This window comes from Bombina bombina, chromosome 6, assembly GCF_027579735.1.
Source record: "Bombina bombina isolate aBomBom1 chromosome 6, aBomBom1.pri, whole genome shotgun sequence".
NCBI lineage: Eukaryota > Metazoa > Chordata > Amphibia > Anura > Bombinatoridae > Bombina > Bombina bombina.
In genome coordinates this window covers 787,687,717-787,694,639 of record NC_069504.1, presented here as the reverse complement: position 1 = coordinate 787,694,639, position 6,923 = coordinate 787,687,717, and the positions used below count along the sequence as shown (strand labels likewise).

The window sequence follows — 6,923 nt, the reverse complement described above, 5'->3', positions numbered from 1 at the left end:
TAAGCCTCTTGGCCCTTTCAGTGTTGGATTCATAACTTTTTTTAATGGTTTGAGGGATATCTGCAGCATCCACAAAATGCTACAAACATAAAGGAGGTAGATGTGGAAACGACAGAACGGGAACACAAGCATCAGGGCAGCAGAAGTAGATAACTGGACATGGCTTCCTGGGTGCTTCCCCATGTGCTGCTCAGTAGATTCTTGGGGGATGTTTTGGGGGTCAATAAGGATGACTCCATCCACTCCTGGGCCGAAGTGGTCTCTTCATAGCAAACCATTGTGGACCATCAAAGGCAATTTGTGGTGGGCTTGGCATATGGTGAGGAAAACTTCCAAAGTTTATGGGTTGCAATGGCTGGTAAGGCTGTATATTTATGTTCAAACCTGGCATCATGGTGCCAACAATCTGAGGGCTGTCATCTAAAAAACAGGGATCGATTACTGAATGCAGCGGTCTCTCCACACACGCTGACATAGCGACAACAAACAAAGATCTGCACTGGATGAATTGGCATCCCAGTAACAACCCCTTCTTTCATTCATTCTAGGATTCTTGTAAGGACAGGCATTGTCTTTATTCCATCTGACCATACGAGGTGGAACACCTTCTAAATTACAACCTTCTATGCATTTGCTATAAGGCACCTCCACCCACCAGGCACATGCAATATGAGTTAGCACGATTTGAGTAAACTTGCGGTGTGCCACCTGATTCCAGTGTATGGCATCTCTGCAACGGTGTCTCAGGTCGACCCGGAAGTGGTAATGAAAGTCCAAAACATCCATCTTGTATAGGTCTGCCAAGGTGGCGCTGTAGAAGTTGCCCTCAACGATATCCCAACATAGGTTGCATTTCTCATGGGTTTCTCCGCCCTTGTACCCGACAGGCATGGCCGTCTTCCACACAACCAGGCACTCATGGTGTAGAACCTGATCCAAGCGGGTGAACAGTAGGTCTAGATTTGTCTTGTATTCTTCCATTTGTTTTTGGCTATACCTAGTGATGTCCCAGATGCAGGAGTTCATGATAACAACGTCAGGTTGGAGGCCGGTCTGGAAGTTTGACAAGATGCTTTCCAAATATGCAGAGTACACGCGAGTTAAGAAATAGAAATGCACAAGATGGTGGTAGCTGCAGTACTGACGCACTTCACGGTAACCAACTCCATTGTGCATCTCTCCAAAGTTCCCTCCCTCTAACAAAGCATCATTTTCAAAGAAGATCTCTCCCTTGCGCCTAAGCTGGGATTCTGACAGATACTACTCATGCTGAATAAACTTCACAAGGTCTTTGTACACAGCTCTCTGGTGCAGATCGAGGAGGGCCAACATGAACATCCATCTGTATGAAGTTGTGAGACAGCTGACAGGCTCTTTAGCACATCTCCAGCCCTCTTGCACAAACTTAATCACTCAGCTCGTATACCGAGTACGGACCCCTTCAGCAAACAACATCAGATTCGGTACAAGAGTGAGCGGGAGCCACGCCCCCGCTCTTGTGTCAATTTTATTGTAAGATTAAGAAAATCTATACCTTGAAAAGAAATTAGTGAGCACAAAAAAATTAATATTCTAACTTTGAAAAAAAAAAAAAAGATCCGAAAGTAATGTTTTTTAGTCTATTATAATATTCAAAAAGGTGAAATTTGTTGAGATATAACTTTCCAATTTAATCTTATACATTCTTTAATTCTCATGGTGTGCTTTGTCTAATAATTAACATTGTGTACAGCTGGAGTGTGCAGATGACATGTGGAAGAGTGGTGACATGTGATGGACAAACAAGTCCGAGATTTCCTATACAGTGTGTGGAGACGTGGAAGTTGAACGATCAGAGCACATAATGTGAGAGGAGACATTCCGCTCTGTGTCATAGAACACCGGGGCTTGGAGAGAGGGGGCGGGGCTACTATTTAAATACACAAGCAGCTGTAAGAAAGGGGAGGTGTTATGGTAATAGCTGAACGGCAGGTGAACTAAGTTTTACGGGGAACAGATTTGCAAACAACTGCTGCACATGTTCAAGACGGGGAGAGAGGATGGAGAGGCGGAGGCAGTGAGGAGAAACAGCCTTCCATGCACGCCATTTCCTGGCACAGACAACGGAGACGTGGAGGTAGGGAGAGAGCTGCGGGGACAGAGCTGCTGCGCATGCCCATATATTTGTGGACGCGCAGCAGTTCTCAAGAAGCGCCGTCAGTCACAGTGACGAATGATCAGTGGGGAGGATCCAGACAGTATTGTCGGGATCTCTCCCCACTGTTGTGCTGGGCCCTGCCCACCATCTTAAAGTAACGATTATATGTTTAGGGTGCATTTTGGATTATAGGAGTAAATTGTAAAATGTATTCCTATAGCCCATGGAATCCAAAAGTAAAGAAAAGATTGGACCCCATAGTTCTCCTTTAATACCTTTTAATATGGAATCATTTAATTTTTTATTTCTAAAGGGTCTACTTAATAAAGAGAGACTTGCAGGAAAATGAGAAGTAAATTTCTAACTTTAGGCCAATATAGCCAAGTTTGAAAAATTCACCAATGCAGCTTAATGGGAGAATGTTTCCAGCTCTGCTACTTTGGGCTTAAGTTTTATATTCAGGTTTTAATTTTCTTTATTGTGTAACCCCTATACATATATATGTATATAACAATACCAACTTGGAAACAATGATATAGTGTAATTTTACTCCAGCATAGCATGGTGATGCATACCATGATGTGATTGTTACTAGGGTTGCCATGTCGGCTTTGTTTTCCAGGACATATATATTTTTTATTGATGCTGATGGGCAGTGCTTGAAAAATAAACCCTGCAGTATGTGGAATTCAAGTGCTGCAGCTGAAAAGTCAAAGAGGAATCCCAGGTGACCTATCTTAATTATCAAAGAGTTCCCTCTTGAATGATATGAATTATACATGGTCCAGGGCAGCACATATCCTAGGCTCTCCCTCCCCATAAAATAGTAACATTTGTCATGAAAAACATGGCTGTCATGGCAACCCTAACTGTGACACTCCCACTTTTGACATAAAAATTGTGTATTGCACCTGCAGAAACAAATGCATCTTTGGTTAGGTGGGACAGCACATATATAATTTACTTATATTTTTGAATCAGAAAGTTCCTAGTATTTTACAAACCACTCTACTATACTTTTGGAAAGAATAGACTGGTTAAGAAAATTCTAAATAGGTAAACTTTAATTTTTGGTAGCCTTTTTTTTTTTGGTCCTCTAAACAAAAAACATTGCTACCTAAACTATGGAAAAAGGGTAAGTTTTTACATTATATTGTTAAGAACAATTTATTAGAAATGTCTAATGTGTTAAAAATAAAGCATTATGTTTTAAAAATAAATGATAATGATTATTGTACTAGTGAAGATATTTTGTTTTGCATAAATATATTGCATTAAAAAGTATGTTGTCAATTAAAATAACAATATATGGTTAGGAACAGAATGTTGTATTTCTTACCTTATAGAGCAATTCTGCCACCCCTCCCCGGTTATGTGTCCTAAAGTTTTAAACCCCTATCTCAATTCCCTGCATTTCTCACTTTATTATGTAGGCCTTTATTTTCTTTTTAAGTTTCACAATCCAAAGTTTAACAAATAATATATATTATAATATTTATATATGTATTTGTGACCTTTTCTAGATTATGTCTATGCATTTTAAAGCTTTGTACATGTGTGTTTTACTGCTCATTTGTACTCAATGTTTGTATTCCAGAACAATTACTTTTACCTGTTTTGGACATGTAAGTACTTAATGTTACCTTAATTTTGTTTATTTTAATTAATGTTTTTGTAGTTCTGTTCGTTTTAATCCAAATAAAGGGTTTTGAAAAATGTTTTGTCATATTTTTAATACTGTAATCCAGAACTCCACTTATTATAATTTTTTATATATAAATATATATATATATATTTAATACATTTGTACAATTTTGGTGACCAAAAAATTCAAAGCAAGTCAAATAATTTATTATTCAAAGGAATTTGTTAAAAGCCGGATCTGCCACATCCTTCCAGGTCTATATAAACGCATGAGATCCATGCTCATTTAACATTTATACAACTATGACCCATGCTGACCTGCCTCCTCTCCTTCTTGGTGAGGTTTGGGCAGCAGCTCCTGAGATTGTCCCACCCGCACGCCCTCAGACCACAAGTAGAGACCTACTCGGCAGTCATCGGGAGCCCACAAGGACCTTCTTAGCCTGCGCTCCCAAACGCTTCCCATGATTGCAGAGCGGCTCACGGTTGACATGAGTTTGTGCGCCGCCCGATCAACGCTGACACCAGCAGGTATGGCTAGCCAGGCCTGCCATCAGAAATTTATGTGGCCACATTTTCTGGGTCCCTTATTGCAAATTTCATTAATTATGATGGTCATATTTAATAATGCCCCACCATACTTAACTTTGCCCTCCGTATTTTATTTATGATGCTACTATATTTAATGTATACCCCTTATTTCGAAAAGAGTGCACCCATATTGTTGGGTGTATATTATATATATATATATATCCTACAACACATTTTATATATATTTATACCCAACAACTATATATATATATATATATATATATATATATATATATATATATATATATATATATATATATATATGAAGAGAGAGGGTTGTAGGTAGTTGCGCCAAAATTAGAGCAGTAGTAGTTGTACAATGAAATGCTCTATGAGGATGTCCAATGCCTGCTGCTATTAGTGATGTCTCATTCCTCCTAGGTGAGACTAGAAAATGGTGAGAGGTAGAATAGGGTGTGTTCTAATAGCGCTTGCGGAAGATGTTCCTCATAAGCAAGTAGGGGGGAGGAAAACAAAAATGGGAATGTCCCCAGATGAGTATTAGGTTATTGTGATGAAAATAAATAATAGTAAATGCTCACCTGTTGGATCACAGGGACCAGCGATCAGCGATGAGTGGACATGGGTGGTGTGTATTAACACCAAAGCACATATAAGGGAGACAGGAGAATATGCACCCAAAAAGATATATATGTATATATATAAAATGATATATGAATAGATGATGATAATTATAAATATACAGGACCGAGAGACAACCACATAGTTACTGTGGGAAAGGTTACTGTGGAAACAGAGGCCACTTGTGGGAATTTCCAGTTCTTACCACACTGTATTTGTACCCAACAACTATATATATATATATATATATATATATATATATATATATATATATATATATATATATATATATATATATATATATATATATATGAAGAGAGAGGGTTGTAGGTAGTTGCGCCAAAATTAGAGCAGTAGTAGTTGTACAATGAAATGCTCTATGAGGATGTCCAATGCCTGCTGCTATTAGTGATGTCTCATTCCTCCTAGGTGAGACTAGAAAATGGTGAGAGGTAGAATAGGGTGTGTTCTAATAGCGCTTGCGGAAGATGTTCCTCATAAGCAAGTAGGGGGGAGGAAAACAAAAATGGGAATGTCCCCAGATGAGTATTAGGTTATTGTGATGAAAATAAATAATAGTAAATGCTCACCTGTTGGATCACAGGGACCAGCGATCAGCGATGAGTGGACATGGGTGGTGTGTATTAACACCAAAGCACATATAAGGGAGACAGGAGAATATGCACCCAAAAAGATATATATGTATATATATAAAATGATATATGAATAGATGATGATAATTATAAATATACAGGACCGAGAGACAACCACATAGTTACTGTGGGAAAGGTTACTGTGGAAACAGAGGCCACTTGTGGGAATTTCCAGTTCTTACCACACTGTATTTGTGGACAGAGGGTAGAAAAGAAGGAAGTTCCTATTTAGTATGAGCTGATAACCAGAATAAAAAATAAAAATAAAAATATAAATTTATTTAGATATAAGATATAAAAAATCTATACGAGTGTGTGGATCAAATGGATAGAAAAAATACAAAAAGTATATTTAAAAACAATTTTATTGTTCTCATTAAAATATAAATTATAAAATATGAAAAAAATAAAAACAAGGAAGAAAACAAATGGATTACAGACAATGAAAACAACAAATTTGAAATCAGTAGTTTGATGAATTGCAAATCCGAATTTGTTGTTTACCAATTAACTTGTAGTTGTAATAAAATATATATAGGTAGAACGAAAAGAACACTGAAGACCAGATTCTTAGAACATACAAAAAACATCACCAGTGATAAACCGGAGTATGGCATTGGTATCCACTTCGAGGAATTCCATGAAAAAAGTGTGGAAGGCCTAAAGATTAAAGTGAATGTAAATTTTATTAGATTGCGTTATATATAATTGTAGCTAATAATACGCTAAAGAATACCGCCACAATTATTTTTAAAATAAATTTATTATTGCGATGTTATTTTATCATATAATCATCGCTCATTCACTTACCCGCTCCTCCCACTCTCAGTTTCCTGATTCTCCCCCATCTAATGTAAACAGCGGCTCCACCCGCTGTTTACATATCGGCACTGCGCGCTCCCGTGAATAATTTCCAATGCGCATGCGTTACTCCTGTTTCCTGTTTACATCAACATAGTATTCATTGAATGAGTCTAACTCCATTCAATGAAAACTATTGTTGCGAGTGTTGAAGGACAGGAGCGAAGCCTATAATTTTATCCCTAATTATAAATCTACTATCGATTGTAAGTAAATGATATAGGTTGAAAATAATTTATTTTTAAAAACGATTACAACATTTGTAATAATAAATCTCAAGCAATAATGTATGATCTATAACTTGCTAAAAATAAATATTTCGAAGGATCAATGCAATATAGAAATCTTTTATTTAGTCTGCAAGGATGAATATCAAGACAGCTTTATTTTTGATGTAGAAAATAAATATTTTTATGAAATGAACATCTTTATTTTTCATTATCGTATTTCGTTTA

The 6,923-nt window shown here is 37.2% G+C and overlaps 1 pseudogene; it reads right to left on the bottom strand.

The window, feature by feature from the left end:
* Positions 1 to 438: 438 nt before the first annotated feature.
* LOC128664619 (PC-esterase domain-containing protein 1A-like) lies at positions 439 to 1,332 on the bottom strand (annotated as a pseudogene).
* Positions 1,333 to 6,923: the final 5,591 nt, after the last annotated feature.